General features: G+C 38.4%; 1 pseudogene; it reads left to right on the forward strand.

Annotated features, from left to right (window-relative positions):
- Positions 1 to 829: 829 nt before the first annotated feature.
- LOC117019927 (eukaryotic translation initiation factor 2A-like) lies at positions 830 to 16,453 on the forward strand (annotated as a pseudogene).
- Positions 16,454 to 17,143: the final 690 nt, after the last annotated feature.

A 17,143-nucleotide genomic window follows, 5' to 3' on the forward strand; every position in this document is an offset into this window, starting at 1 on the left:
AAAAAAAGTCCCGTAAAAGTCAGGTATGGGCTACAGTAAATACGAATGATAGTAGATCTAGCAGAGAAATGGCAGCTTTGTGTGACTTACCCTGTACACTGCCAGCCCTCACCTCCCCCCACTTTAGAACAAAAGCTGATAAAAGGAAGTGAAACCTCTGAAGATCATTGCAGAGACACAAAATAATCCAACTGTTCATTTAGTATTTGTGTTTGAGAGTGGCCTTTCATTTCTGAATGTTTTTTAGTGCCTCCTGAATCTTCTGGAAATTGTGGCTTCAGAGAGAGAACTGTGTGACATTTGTGATATTTGGAATAGACAAGTTAATTTTAGTGAATTCATGTCTGTTTAATGTCAGTTGAGGTGACCTCAGAAAACAGTTTACTATTTTAGAGATGCAAAGTTTGGCTTGAAAAAAGGGAAATTCACCGCATATATACTGCGTTTTCATATAGTTTTATTCATTGAGGGGCCTATGAAAATGGGTCTTCTTATTGAAGACAAAATCAAAGAAACACAAAGCAAACATTTCATAAAATGTCTTTCCTACTGAGGAAATGGATCTCCTGTGTCACGGGAAGAAGGAAGGCACACAGCTGACTTGGAGCCTCCTTGCTTTTGTCCCTGACTTGCTCTCCGCTGTCTCCTGCAGGCTCTTAGGAATAGTGGTTCCATTTTCTATTTCAAGAGTGATTTTACTTTCATTACTATAATACTACCAGCAGCTCTTCCAGCAGCTCAAGGAATCATGGAAGTCCTTCTCATGTTTATAGATGTGGAAGCCACATTCGACAGAGGGCGAGTGACTTGTTGAGGTCACCATGCTAACATGTTGGCATTAGAATCCAGGTCTTCCGACAACTTATCTCATGTTCTTCTCTCCTTTCATAGAGACCATTGGACCAGAGATACATGGAAGTTAGCAGATGGAACCAACGACCCATGGTAAGTAGAGAACATTGGACATTCAGTGTAGCCCTTTGTAAAGTGTATCTCATTGTTGTACTTTAGACACTGTTTTAAGTTGGGTTGCACCAGAAGCTGATAGAAGGATTCGAATGCCAATAGTTATGCATATTAAAGTTTGCGAAGCACTGTTACAGGTAATTCATGAGAACACTAAGGTCAGTGACTCTGTGTGGCAGAAGATTGGCCAAAGGGAAGGAAAAATAATCTCCAAACAACTTATTACCCTTTGCTATCCTAGCACTCTGCTGAATTATACCATTTGCATTCTACTTCTTGACTTCTGATTACTTTTTTCTCCTTTGTGACAGCAGTTCCAGAAAAAACCTAAAATATAATATTTTATATAGTATAAATATCTCTATGTACACATATATAAATAGCTCTATTTCAGCTCAATGGAAAATATACAGCATTGCAGATGAAATTGATGTAATTAACAATAATTTATGTGGAACCTTTTATGTTTTAATATATCAAAATAAATTAGTTGCTTGTAGGAAGTTAATAATTAATTTGAGATGTTTATGGTAAGATGTTGACTCAATAATGTATTCTGTTTTTTTCTAGATTTTAATATTTATATAACTTAGAAATAGGTTTTAAAAAAGGGAGTATTTTAAACTCTTATAATTGGATCTATTTCTATTAATTTATAGTCAAGAGGAGTACATTTATTTAAGATAGAAAAATACAATTTGCATTACATTAACATTTTACTAAGAGAGACAAAATGTTGGTTCTTATTAGTATAAAGGAGCTCATTAGACTTTAAGTGCGTGGCTTTGACTTGGTTTTTGTATAAGCAAAACATCTCATTTTTTTAAATTATGACTATTTGGATACTTAGCCACTTTCCTTACTTGCTGACTTTGTAGTTATTTTTTTTTCACTGTTCTTTTTCTTTCTTTTTTTTTCTTGCTTGTGATTTTCATAACTTATTCATGTTTTCCTCCTTTGTTATGCCTTAGGGACCATCCTATAGCTCTTACTAGTACTTAATGACTAAAAATACCTAGATGCCTTACAGTTAATGCTGAGCTTAGTCTCTAAATGCTGCAGAAACCTTGTCTAAACTTGGACAGAAACCCGGGCCTCCTGTGGGATGTGGTATGGCCACAAATCCTCTTGGAAACAAGATGGGATACAAATAAGCATAGGAATAAATATCTGTGGTGTCATGAAAAAAAATTACAGGCAGGGTGCTTCATGTCAAATTATAGGCACGACTCTCTGACATTCCAACAGTATGGAGGCGTTTCTTAAAAAAGACTGCATCCTTAGATGCAGTCTCTTGAGAGGGATGTGCTCTTGAGAGGGACACACTTTAAGTTTTTCTGAGTGATAGTCCTTAGATTTCAGAGAGTAGGCCAATAGGCCTTACTGAGAAAGGACAAGGAGCCAGACCAGGGAGCCAGGAGCATCCAACACAGATTCTGCTACTGATTACATTTTCTAACTCAGACTTTTTAAAACTAAAGACAAATGAAGGCCTCTTATTAACAGAGAAATTTGCCTTCATATGGAGGGAAAAGCCCTGCAGGTTTATTTGTTTTCAGACTAAAGGACCATAAAGATCAGTTAATACTGAATTTGGGAAGAGATGAGGATGTGGGCTGGACGCAGGCCTCACTTTAGACCGGGGATTCACTCTTCCTGTTGAGTGTCTGCTCTCTCTGGGGTGACTTGCTTTCTCTCTCTAAGCACCAGTTTGCTCATCTCTAAAGTAAACTGGACTAAATGACCCCTAAGGTCCCCTCATTGCCTTTGTTTTCCAAAGAACAATAACAAGTGAAAAAGAAAATGAGTGATTTTTTAAAATTTTACTTGTTTTAAAATTACCACCTTAGGCTTACAGATCTGGAGTTATTTTCTATGATTTAGTGAATTAAAAAAATATAATAGAACTATTGGAGAAAAGGGAAAAATTATTTCGGTAAAGCAATAAAATCATTACTTACTGTTGAAGCTCCAGGCTTTATGGGTTTTGACTGGAATCTAAAGGTGGATGAGTATTTTATGTCTTACCACGTATTAACCCATTCTTTAAAAGAAGTAACTTCCTATCTTGCAAAAGACTGCAGTAATTTCTGACATCTTTCAGACATTGTACTAATTACATTATGAACTGCACATGAATTCACTTTTAAAAGTAGGAAATGAAATAATTAAGTTCTTGCCTGAAGACTTGAGAACATCCTACATAAATTAATGAATCCCATTAGAGTGAATTTCACTATGAATGCACACATGAATGATAATTGTTGTTAGAAATAAAATAAATTCACCTAGTTTAAAAGTGCCAAGTGGTAATAATGAGTGAGTACAGTTACACCTGGATAAAATTAGCTAGAAATATGATTATAAATTGTTTATAAATGTAGATTGTAGAAGGAATTTCATATTTCAAATAATTTTCTCTGAATTAAACCATATTTCTTAGAACATGCTCAATATCAATATTTTGTCCTTTTACTACCTAAGACTCAAAGATGACAATGGTGTTTGGTGTTTGGTTATATATAGGGTGCATGAATAGTACTTTATGAGATAAAAGCAAAATATTTAAGAAATGAGATGATAAAAACTGCATTTGTAAGAGACAACCAAGATGGCACAGTAGGTAAACCACATCAAAATTACAAGTAATCTACAAAATAAATTATTGAGAATCGCCTAAAACCAAGCTGAACTGAAGCCTTTCAACTAAGGATGTGCAGAAGAAACCACCTCCAGACGGGTAGGAAGGTCAGAGACGCACGCAGAACAGGCTGGTCCCACACCCATGTATGACCATTAAAGATCTGGAGGGATATTTCAGTTGTGGGGTCCCCCAACCCCTAGAGGAATGAGAGAAGTCCCAGACCCACCCCAGCCCAGGGATCCAGTGCTGGGGAAAGAATTCCCCTTAATTTCTGGTTGTGAAAACCAGCGCAGATTGTGCCTGAGTGAGACTGAGTGCGGCTACACTCTCAGGTGCTCCTCTTAAAAGGACCGCGCATGGACTTACCCACCAATGAAATCACTCACTCTGAGCTCCAGCACTGGGGCAGCAGCTGGAAAGGTGGCAGGGACAAATGGTGGGGAAATGAGTTGTCTGGCTTGAGACGGGGCCTGGAGAGGTAGCTTTTTCCTGGACCGGGGAGCTGGTGGAGGCCATTGTTTCTTTGTTGAGCCCTCCCCCTTCCTGGTGTGTGAACAAAGGTGGCTGTCACTCGGTCTCTGCCTTTCGCTGGCCCCGCCCTGGTGATTTCAGACATGGCCCCATCCAACTTTTGGGTACACCCAGGCTGCTTTCAGTGGCTTTTTCATGCAGACCACCTGCCTTGGTTCAAACTGCAAATTTTCCTAGGGTCTCTGAAAGGTTTGTGGAACCCAGACAAGCAACATCTGGCTTGAGCGTGTCTTGTGCCCCTGGCTGAGCAGCCCTAAGCCACCACTAGTGGCAGCTGGCCTTTGTTCGTGGCTCAGCCTCTCAAGGCACTTCCAAGCACAACAGGGCAACAGCCATCTGTGGATTTCTTTCTGGCTCCCACTAGGTGGCCCCGGGTGGGGCACAGGCTGTGGCTGAAGTAGACCTACAGCAGATCCCCTCCAAGGTGATCCTAGGGCTGGCGCCCTAGTAGCCAGCTTCAAAACAAGCTGGAGCATCACTTAGCCACCTCCAAGTACAACACACCCAAGGGGCTGATTGGGCAGGCATCAGAGTCCTGCTGAGGCAGATCCTGCTCCATGGAATCAACCCCTGCACAACAGCTCTTCCACTGTAGTCATTGCCAGTCCTCACAACCAGTGAGCCCAAGGGTCAGTCCCTTACATTAATGTGAAATTATCAACAAAAGCTCAACTGCAAGAGGAGGGCACACACAACCCACACAAGGTACACACCTGGAGTTTGACATGGCTCAGGTGACAAGAAAGACTGTACCATTGAACCCCACAACACACCTATTACATAAGGCTACTCTACTAAAACTGAAAGACATAGTTGCCCTACCTAATACATAGAAACAAACACAAGGAGGCACCCAAAATGGGGAGACAAAGGAACATATCCCAAGTAAAATCAGAACAAAGTTCCAGAAAAAGAGCACAGTGAAATGGAAATAAGCAATCTATCAGATGCAGAATTCCAAACAGTGGTTATAAGAATGCTCAGTGATCTCAAGGAGAACTTCAACAGAGAGATAGGAAGCATAAAAATGGAGACGGAACTCATGCAAAAGAACCAGTCAGAAATAAAGGATACAATAACAGAAATAAAGAATATATTACAAAAAATCAACAGTAGATTAGATGAAGCAGAGGATACAACCAGTGATAAAGAAATAAGGTAGCAGAAAACACCCAACCAGAACAGCAGTACCATGTGTACTAACATTCGCATTATAGGGGTACCAGAAGGAGAAGAGAGAGCAAGGAATTGAAAACCTATTTAAAGAAATAATGACAGAAAACTTCCCTAACTTGGTAAAGGAAATAAACATATAAGCTCAGGAAGCACAGATAGTCACAAACAAGATAAACCCAAAGAAGCCAACAGCAAGACACATCGTTATTAAAATGCCAAAGATTAAAGACAAAAGAGAATCTTAAAAGCAGAAAGAAAAAAGCAGTTATTTACCTAAAAGAGAGCTCCCATAAGACTGGCAGCTGATTTCACAACAGAAACTTTGCAGGCCAAAAGGGAGTGGCAGGAAATATTCCAAGTGATGTAAAGCAAGAGCATACAACCAAGATTACTCTACCCAGCAAAGCTGTCATTTACAATTGAAGGACCGATAAGGAGCTTCCCAGACAAGAAAAAGCTGAAGGAGTTCATCACCACCAAACCAGTATTACAAGGAATCTTAGATGAACTTCTTTAAGATAGGAGGGGGTTAAGGATGGGTAAAGGGGAAGGGATTAATAAGTATAGATTGGTTGTTACACAGTAGTCATGGGGATGTAGGGTACAGCATAAGGAATATGGTCAATAATATTGTAATAACTAGGTATGGTGCTAGGTAGGTATCAGTTCTATCAGAGTGACAAAAAGGAATGAAGTTGAGGGCAGGGTGAAAAAGGCGAAGGTATTAAGAAATACAAACTGGTAGTTAATACAGTACAGGGAATATAATTAACAATGATGTAAAGATCATGTAAACTGCCAGGTGGGCACTGGACTTCTCAGGGGGATCACCTCATAGACTGTGTCCAATGCACCATAAAACTGAAACTGAAGTAGCATAATATTGAATGTCAACTTTAACTAAATATATAGATATATATAGTCACGGGACATGGAATACAACATAGGGAAGATAGTCAATGGTATTGTTACAGTTATATAAGATGTCAGAGGGGTAGTAGCTCAGGGGGTGAGTTATCACTTTATGAGGGATTTAAATGTCTAACTATTATGTTGCTTTGTACACCTGAAACTAATACAAAATAAATGTTAAAAGAAACACAAAAAACAACTGCATTTGTACATACGGTGGGGCCACCGAAGAGGTACTTTACGTATCAGCATTAGAGCATTCTTTATCTGTTTAGCCAATCAATAGTTCATTGTGATACTATAGTAATGCAAGACTTTAAATGGTTTTATAGGTTCACTATTTTAGGGTTTGGCGAAGTTAGGAATCTTCCTGACCAACTGACTAGGAGTTTCTTTGAGAAGGACATTTCAGGATACCAAAGAGACAGAGACTCACTTCACTGGTTTGTTCAATGGTGCCTTTACAAGGCAGTTTTAGTAACGTCCATGTGTTATCCCAATGCTCCCTCTCCTCTGCTCAGGAGAGCTGTCCCTTGCTCCACCCACAAGCTGGCCCTATTCCTTTGGTCAATAGGGGTCGGGGGTGGGGGAATGTTGCCACGCAGCAGCCTACCTATGTGTCTCCTTGTACCTGCCCCTAAAGAAAGGAGAGTCTGTGAGACGGATCCTTTCAGGGACTTTCCTTCACCTTTATGCTTGCCCCTTATGTCTCCCTGTTTAGCCCCCCAAAAATGGCTGGTCAGCCAATGATGAGTAAGACTTCCTACAGGGGGGACAACCGAGTGGGGACCAGCAGGAGAATCCACGGGGTTCATAGAGGTGGGCACAGCCCCCCACCTTCCTCAGGCTAAGGAGAGCCTCTGCCTCTGTGGCTGCATTCCTTCCCACAACCTGCAGGGAAGAGATTCAATGGTGTGTTCTCCATCTATTCATATGCATAAAGGTTTTGTCTGGTGAGGAAGTACATACATCCTGAGACTTAAGGTTCTGCTGCCTGCAGGCAAGGGTGATTGGCTTGAATCAGTTTCCTATTATGATGTATGGGATTCACAGATCTTGAGATTGACAAGCTTTATCTCCTTTACTTCCCCACCTACCTAATAAAAGCTATGCGTAGGCCCAATTCAGGGCTCAGTCCTTGAGACTGGGGTCCGTTGGCCCCGCTTGCACTCTATTCTTGGCTACTGTCTTTTCTTAACCCTGTGCTGCCCTCCTCGCTCCCCACAACTCTCGTCGTGTGGGACGCGACAGGGTAAGGCACACAGGAATTTGCTCACACTCACAGCTCAGCTTTATGAAAGAACCAGATTACTTCTCATAGTTGTGTGCTGGGGAAGGGACCCATTTAATACCATTAATCACACTGATCAGTCATAGGGGCCACCCATTCATAATTCTCTTATTCAATATGAAGCAAGTACATAGGTGATGTTCAACCAACACTCTCTTGGCTTCATGAGGCACCAAGAGACTCGATATTTCCCTGTTCTCTACTAAAAACCTGAAGTAGTAGCTCATATCATCTCCTGAGAAAGAGATTCTATGGGTCTTACATTCCTTTCTGTCTCTTGAAAAAGCATAGAAAGTCTCTGGGAAAGAGCTACATCGTGTCCAGAATAATTTGAGGCAATCCTCAAAACCTATTAATCCTGACTTTGCATTTTAGAAAAAGGACCATTATAACATGACAAATGTCAGGTTTGTTTTATTATCATTTTAGTGACAGCAAAAGGTATTTGGCCAGGCTTCATAACACTATCTTAGAATATAAACATATTATAGTGAGAGCTTATATTTTATATATGTGATATAAGAAATATATTTGCATAATTAAATGTTTATTCAAAATTTCTGGCCAATTTCCCCCATTCTGACATATTGGAAGAACAGAAAGTATGGCTGATGATTAAAAAGCATTTTTTCCAGGCCATTCCTAACTCAGACATGAACAACTGTGACATACTGGTTGGCTCGATTGTTCTCTTTTATATGACATTGGATGATTATTTGTGAGAATATCTAACTCATGGTTTGGAACCAGTGACTTACTAGAAATTTGAATCTCTCACCCTGACTTTCTAATTTTTACAGTGAAATTTCCAGAAACAGCCCCAGATGGCCAAAAGAACAGATTTGCAGATCAAGTCAAATTGTGGGCCATTATTTTTCCAGTGGGGGAAGGAAAAAATGAAAAATGCTGTATATTAACCTTATTGTACACAGCAGCTGGACTATTAGGAAGTAACCTCTGAACTTAATTTATTGACAAGGAAATTCTCTTGGGTTTAAAGTATTTAGAGATATAGAATGGATACAGATATCAGGGTTAAAAGAAACTTGCAATCTGATAAAATTGAACACATTTCTTCTGCTGAATTGGCAGAATCATAAATGAGTTGGTTGAGGTGTCTATAATCAGACTTTTTTTTTTAGCAGGAGGCTTCTGGAGGTTGGGATGACAGTTAATAAAATTTGATGTGCAGATGAGACCTAGAGATTGTAAAAGTCAGATAGGTTCCTTGGCAGATTCCACAGTGATGAAAAATGCTATTGTTCCTCCTGGCTGCCTCCCCTGGCACGGCTTATGAGCCTCTCAGCTTGTGGGCAGGGGTAGTTGGGGCAGGGATAGCTGTGTCTGCCTGATTATTTCCTGGGGTATCTGGTTCTTTCCGCTTAGCTTCCTGCTGTCACTTTCTGAAACCGCTTTCACAGATGCATTAGCCTGTGGACAGCTGTTTACTGCTGAGCTATTCTCTGCTAAAAGCAATCAGCAGTCCTTTTCAACTGAGTCTAAGGCAGGTTACCACAGATTACTTTCACTCTAGGCGAAGTTGGAGACCATGGATTTAGGACCATATTGGCGGGCATGTTCTCAAGGGTGTTCCCTTTGGAAACACACTAAGAACCTCAGAGCAGGTGCTCCTAAAATTTTTGGTCACTGATGGCAGTTGACTGTGTTGACTTCTGTAAAGGACTCTTGTACCTTGAACCCTCCTGGACCACATGTTTAAAGTTCAAATTACTTCCAAGTTATGTAGAACTAATAGATCACAATAATATGAAAAAACAATTTCTTTAAAGTTACATAGCCATCTTCTAATTGCAAAATGCTTTCAACCCATTTGCTCCCTTACTTATCAGAGTGTGAAAGATATTGGTTATTGTGTAATAGAAGTAACACAATTTGTTGTGTTTTAATACTGCCAGGCAGTCATGATACCCATGGAAGTCCCAGAATTCATGGGAACAGTGTACACTTTCTCAAAACTCATGAAGACATAGAGGAATGATTAAGAATCCATTATTGGTGAATGATTACATAACAAGTTTATAAAAATGCATAGCACCTGTTTTTGACCTGAGACCAGTAATCCATGGAATCGCATTCTAAAAATATTCTACTTACTGTGCTCTGAAAAAAAAGTCACTAAATTAACATACTACTGTGGGTATTTGGCCCTTCCACCTTTCTTTGCAGCTTCGAGAAACAATTTTAAATAAAGAAAAAAGAACATTCATAATAACTCTTTTCTTTATCTAATAAGCTTTTGTATACATTGGAAATTAAGGAATTTCTTATAATATAGTCCTACTAGTAAAATGACTCTCAAATTAATATTACATTTGTGTAACTTTATTCAGAAGAATGTAATCTGGCTTGTTTTTTTAACTATTGTTGGTATTTGGGTATAAATATGGACAGGACAAAATGCATACAATATACTAAAATTTAGTCATGTAAATATCTCATTTCATCGTATAGGAAAGATAGAATTGTTAGTCATTCATGGAATAGCAAAATAAAGCATAAAATACTCTTAAGTTGGATACCCGTCAGCATCTTTAGACAAATTACATAGATAATTTAAACAAGCTGATCTTTTTATACTTCATATTTTAGTAAAGCTACGTACTTTCTCACAATCTTTAAAATTTAGTTTGCAGTTTCCTGTACAGAAACTTACAGAAGCTATGACTAATGTAATGTAAAAATTAGAATTAAATAAAAACTCAAAAAAAGTTTTGATTGGGTTTCCTAAGCTCCTTGAAATCAAGTACCTTACCAATTTAATAAGACAAAGAAATTTCAGCATGTTAAATGGACTTGTATGTGCCTATTCAGAGAGAAGGTTTAGGATGCTTGATTTACTAAATCCTACTAGTTGGGTTGTGCCCTAACTGCCTAGTCTATTAATTTAAAGTGCACGTGGATAATCTCACAGGATTATCTCACAGGAAATTCTCACAGGGGCAAAAGTATTGTCATCTCACAAACCACGTGTTTGATATGCAGTTTTGTTACCAACAGTGCCAGTGTCTTTCCTGATGCGTCCCAAGGAACGGGACATAGATGTTTTAGATGCCGAGGGCAGTGTCACATCCTCTGTTACTGCTCCGTTATTTTCCACAGATCCTCAGCAGCCTTTGCACATCCTCAGCTGCCCACTGCCTCACATTATCCAAAGTCAGAAATGCGTACGGCTTTATAAAGCCCAAAGAGTGGAGTCAGAAACCCCACATTTTTAAAGTAAAGACCCCACTCCATGTATTTTAGCATCAAACGCATATGGTGCACACTCACTGAGAAAATTTATTTGGTGAAGTGAACCTAACAATGTGTCTTTAGGGTAGAAAGGACAAGCCCATCTTCCAGTGGGAAAGTGGTAGAGTAGAGACATCAAGGGAAAGAAATTAAGAAACTGGATAAGTGAGTCTCCACATGATAGGGATGAGTGAAAGCAGATAAATTAAATGAAAAATTAATAGTCAGCCTCTGAGGTCATTCTTTGTACTGAAATGCAGTTGTTTTAGAGAGTCTTTATTACTAAGGACATGATTTCCTCATAGCTGAGGGGGAAAGTTCAATTACTGTACCCATATAATTGTCCATTTTAAATCGTTTTAGGTAAAGGTTGAGTATTGAATGGATTTGTCATACTCAGAATGAAACTGGCGCAAATGAAATTCCTGTAAAGGGGCATTAAATTTACTGTTTTCTCATTTGCTATAAAAGCCTTGTAAGTACCAAGATTTGGGATAGGTGGGGTTATTATTAACCAAGTAAGGATGGAGGAGCTTCCTGATGGGTTAAAAGCAATTCCTTTTTTAGTTTATAGTTTAGGGGGGGAAAACATTCAGTCTCCTTCTTGTTTTCTAGGGGTAATTAGATACCACTCTTCTGCTGTTATAATTCGTTTCCTAGATCCCACTGTCCAATGTATTTTAATGGGTCTCTTTATGTCAACCCCATTTTTCCAGTCATTACCATCCATGTGCTAATCAAATAATTATCTTGTCATTCATTTTATAATACATTCTGTAAAAAAAAACATAAATCCTTTCAGAATTAAGGGATACAATTATATTCAGATCATAAACATTATTTTATTGAACACCTGATGGATCATTTGAGTAAAACAAAAGCCAAAATAGTAAATATCATTCTATGTAAATAAAGGGAGTACTTAAAAATTATTGAAATGTTAAAAATTCACATGTGTTGCTTTTATAGCTTCTAGAGATTCTTGATAAAGTGAGCTGTGAGCAATTTTAAGTGATGTATTTCAACAGCTGCCCAATATTAGTTCCTTAGTTTCTGATCAGTAAATTATCAATTCTTTATTATGTAATGTGATCATTCAACATTATTGATACCTAAACTTAACATTCAATTTGAAAGAAACTTTACCCTCTTTTTAATTGTGAATGCCTATGGCAAAATTTTAAAGAATCTAATTATGAAGGTTAAGAGACTAGGGATTCACACACTAACAGCCAGTTTTTGATTCCCACCCGCTCTGAGGAAACCCTTAGCTGCCTCATCAACCATTCTGACACAGGACAATGTGAGCACTCAGGGACAAAGTCTCCCCCCACCGGGAGCAGCAACATGTGCTCTGCAGAACAGAGTCAAAGACCAGAGTACTGTCTACACTGTCTCAGCCATATCCATTTAACATTTGTATTGAAATATAGCTAACATGCAATATTATATTAGTTTCAGGTGTGCATCATAGTTGTTCAACAGTGCCCACCTAGCACTATACAGAGTTATCATATTATTGATTACATTCCCTATGCTAAAGAAGTGATCCACCATAATAAGTCAGCAGCCATCTGACACCATACTACGCTATCACAATACTATTGACTACTCGTATATACAATGGAATATTACTCAACCATAAAAAAGAAGGAAATCTTGCTATCTGCGACAACATGGATGGACCTAGAGGGTATTGTGCTGAGTGTAAGCCAGACAGTGAAAGACAAATATCATATGATTTCATTTATAAGTGGAATCTAAAGAACAAAACAAACAAAATAGAATCAAATTCCACCTCTTTTTTACCCATTCATCCATTCAGGGACACCCAGGTTTCCTTCATATCTTGGTTTATGTAAATAATGCTGCAGTGAACATATGGATGAGCATATCCCCTCAAAGTAGCATTTTAGGTTTTTTTGGATAAGTGCCCAGAAGTGGGAAGAACTTGAATTTGTCTCTTGTAAAGTCTTTGTTTTAAAGTCTGTTTTGTCTGCTATAAGTATTGCTACCCCATATTTTTGTTTGTTTGCTTGTTTCCATTTTCATGAGATATCTTTTTCCATCCCTTTATTTTCAGTCTATGTGTGTCTTTTGATCTGCAGTGAGTTTCTTGTAGGCAGCATATGTAAGAATCTTGTTTTCTTATTCATTCAGCCTCCTATCTTTTGATTGGAGCATTTAATCCATTTACATTGAAAGTAATTGTTGATAGGTTTGAGTTATTGCCATTTTATCATTCTTTTTTATTTATTTATTTATTTATTTATTTATTTATTTATTTATTTATTTATTTATTTATTTATCATCTTAAAGCAGTCCCTCTAAGATTCCTTGTAATACTGGTTTGGTGGTGATGAACTCCTTCAGCTTTTTCTCGTCTGGGAAGCTCCTTATCTGTCCATCGATTCTATTATAAATGATGGCTTTGCTGGGTAGAGTGATCTTGATTGTAGGTCCTTGCTTTTCATCACTCTGAATATTACCAGCCAATCCCTCTGGCCTGCAAAGTTTCTGTTGAGAAATCAGCTGACAGTCTTTTGGGAGATCCCTTGTAGGTAACTAACTGCTTTTCTCTTGCTGCTTTTAAGATTCTCTTTTTGTCTTTAACCTTTGGCATTTTAATTATGATGTGTCTTAATTGGTGTTGCCTCTTTGGGTTTATCTTGTTTGGGACTCTCTACACTTCCTGGACTTGTATATCTATTTCCCTCAACAGCTTAGGGAAGTTTTCTGTCATTATTTCTTCAAGTGAGTTCAATTTCTTGCTCTCTCTTTTCTCCTCATGGTACCCCGATAATGCAAATGTTGGTAATTGATGTTATCCCTTAGACCCCTTAAACTTTCCTCATCGTTTGTATTCTTTTTTCTTTTTTCTGTTCTGATTGGATGTTTTATTCTACCTTATCCTCTAAATCACTGATTTGATCCTCTGTTTCATCTAACCTACTGTTGGTTCCCTGTAATGTGTTCTTCATTTCTGTTATTATATTCTTTATTTCTGACTAGTTTTTTTTAATGTTTTCTATCGCTATTTTTATGTTTCCCATCTTTTAATGGTCACATGCGGGTGTGGGACCAGCCTGTTCAGCATCTCTGCCCAGTCTAAAGTGGCTTCTTCTGTATGTTTGTAGTTGTAGGGCTTCAGTTCAGCAAGATTTCAGGTGATTCTCAATGATGGTTGTTTTGAGTTTAGTTGTAATTTTGATGTGGTCATGAAAGAAGATAAACACAGCATTTACCTACTGCATCATCTTGACTGGAACTCAGCCAGGGGTCAGCCATATTTATTTTAAAACATGGCTTCTGTTGCTGCCAGTCTGCCAAAAGGGAACATGCCAAAGTGGTCCATCTGTAGCATTTCTTATAATCATGTTCTGTCTTGGCTTCATTGACATCAGCACATACTATATTTCCTTAATTTGTCTGAAATTCACCTCACAGTCTCTTTCCCAGTTTCTTCCTCCCTTGACCTATTTTTTAGGGTTCTTCTTGCCTTCTATTCTTATCACTCAACTCTTATGTCCTCTGGTGACTTCAAATGTGACTTCAGGAACATATCTTCAATCTGTGTCTTCTGCCAGTCTCACTGCTGGGCAGTAGGTAGTTATCTAAATGCTAGCCAGCCATCTTCACTTGTATTCACATCTTGGGCATCTCAAATTCACTGTGTTCAAAACAAAACTCATGATTTTAACCTCATCAAAACTGTGTCTCCTTTTGGGTCTCCCATGTCCCACTTAAGGAAACCATCACTTATTAAGTTGCCAGAAACACTTCTCCTCTGCTATTCCTTCAGTAATATGATAAATTATAAGTAAAATGGGACAACCAGTTCGATAATTTCTAAAAAACTAGTTTGATAGTTTCTAGAAAACAAAATAAGCAACTACCATACCAACTTGCAGTTGCATTCCTAGACATTTACGGCAGAGAGGTGAAAATTAGGTTCACACAAAACCATATACACAAGTATTTATAGAAACTTTATTCTTGATAGTCAAAAACTGGAAACAAACCAGATGCCCTTCAATGGGTGAATGGTTGAACTGTAGCAAATACGTACCATGGAATATTAGTTAGCAAACAAAAGAAGAAACTATTGATACATACAGCAACTTGGAAGAATCTTGATTAAATGATGCTGAATGAAAAACAATAAAGCTAATCCCCAAAAGTTATATACTCTGTGGTTCCATTTACATAACATTCTTGAAATGAAAAGGTATAGAAATGGAGAATAGACTGGTGTATGTCAGGGAGAAGGGGGAGTGGTGTCGCCATGAAAGGGGACATGAGGGATCCTTGTGATGGAAATATTCTGTAACTTGACAATATCAGTGTGAACATCCTGACTGTTATTTTGCTATAATTTATAATAGGTTATCACTGAGGGAAACTAGGTAAAGGGCACTCGGCTTCTCTTTCTTTGTATTATTTATTTTAACTGGAAGTGAATCTTTTGTTATCTCAAAATAAAATAATTTTAAAATTAAGAAATAAAACATTTTTGTCCAACTACTTCATGAGTCAGGAGCCATCCAAAGGAAAAAAAAATTACAGTAAATATCTTTTCTTTCTTCTTGTTATTTTCTTTGATTCTTACAAAATGTAATATACTTTCTATATATTTTAAAATCAACTTAGAGTGCAGCTGGGATACCTAAGCTCCAACTTTGTCACATGAAAACTGGAGTGTATTTGAAGTCTTCATTCAGAAAAATTGCAAAATTATTATCCATACTTGTCAGAAGACATAACTATTTGTGCCAGAAATGTTAACAATCAAGTCCACTTCTTTGCAAACAACAATTTTAATATAATTACAAATAAATTGAATTTGCAAACAATTGTTTTGTGTTATGCTTGAAACCTAACCATACAAGGTGGCTGGCTGCCCATGTCTCAGGGAGTAAGGGCATATCTTCATTTTTTTAGATTATTTCAATACCCCAACTTTGGTGTGCCAGGTGCAGTTTTAGCCAACAAAAGCTTCTTTGAGGCTGATAAAGTTACAATGCTAGGGAGTGAAAAAGCTACCACTGTGTTGTAACAGTGCAGATGTGGACAAGACAAGAACTTCCCACTATGGGGCAAAGCTGCACAGAAATGGAGGAAACACTGTAGTCCAATTACCAAAAAATGGCTCCTTTATGGTGTAGTTCAGACCTCTAGTTCTACTAGTTCTAGTTCTAGTTTTGTGCTGTTAGGGTTTTACACTTGCCCAGTATGATTCTGTATTTGACTTTGGAACTGGCTGTCATAATGCAGCCTGTGACAGCCTTCATGGACACATGGTACTACTACTAGCTGAATTCCGACATCTGAGGAGCCCAAGGAAGTGTGAGAGGTTACAACTACAAAAGTTATTTCTGAATCTGTGGCCTCTTATTCATCTTATTTTCCTTGGTGCCCAGATGTCGAGTGCATTTTAACAGCCATGTGTCCTCCCATGTGTTAACACTGGGTACAAGACTTGGCATTAACCAGGCTCTGTCTTGCACAAGTATGATGTGCCATCAAACAGAAATATGGCAGGTTTCTTGGCAGCCATTTTTGGATAGACTATTTCCAGCAAAAACAATAATTTACCGAGCAGTTCCAAGTGAAGTCCCCAGTGAAGAACATGAAGCTGCAACCACTGACAACACCCCGTTTTAAGAAATAAACCCATTTGAAACTGTGTGAGGGGAGCCACCCAGAATATGAAACCACAACCAGGAAAGCACTATCAAAACAGCCTTGAAAAATGAGAGGTAGCATGAGGCTAAGACAGCTGCTGGGCAGAAGTGAGAGGTGGCCCAGGCTTGCCCACGGAGCACCCCATGGTAGGCAGCCTCAGTCACCTTCTGGAGACCCTGAGACAGACAAATTGATCCAGAACCTAAAGAAGAAGCTGAGAGTAGTCAACACCTGAGAGGCAAGCAGCAGCTGGAGACAACTGGGAAAACATCGACTGGAGAAAATGCAGCAGGAGAGCCTTTCTCCAGGAGCCAGAAGACGTAGGATCTGAAGATTCACAGAAACCAGAGTGAACACATCTTATCTTAAATCCACTGGCATGTATGGAACACCATGTGCCCACCACTAATGTTAATCTATAACTTTAACCATGTATCCAAGATGTTTTTAATAGCGCGAGAACACATAAGATAAGTGAGAGTAAGTCTAACAAGTGATGTCCAAGAATGCTACACTGAAAAAACTGTACAAAATATTGCTGAGGGAAATTAAAGGCCAAAAGTACATCATGTTCCTAAAAGTTCAGTATTTCCCCCAAAATGTATATATATGGTCTATGCAATTAAACAAAAGTCAGCGCTGCTTTTGTTACAACTGACAAGTCGTATCTAAACTTGATATGAAAT

This window comes from Rhinolophus ferrumequinum, unplaced genomic scaffold, assembly GCF_004115265.2.
Source record: "Rhinolophus ferrumequinum isolate MPI-CBG mRhiFer1 unplaced genomic scaffold, mRhiFer1_v1.p scaffold_109_arrow_ctg1, whole genome shotgun sequence".
Classification (NCBI taxonomy): domain Eukaryota; kingdom Metazoa; phylum Chordata; class Mammalia; order Chiroptera; family Rhinolophidae; genus Rhinolophus; species Rhinolophus ferrumequinum.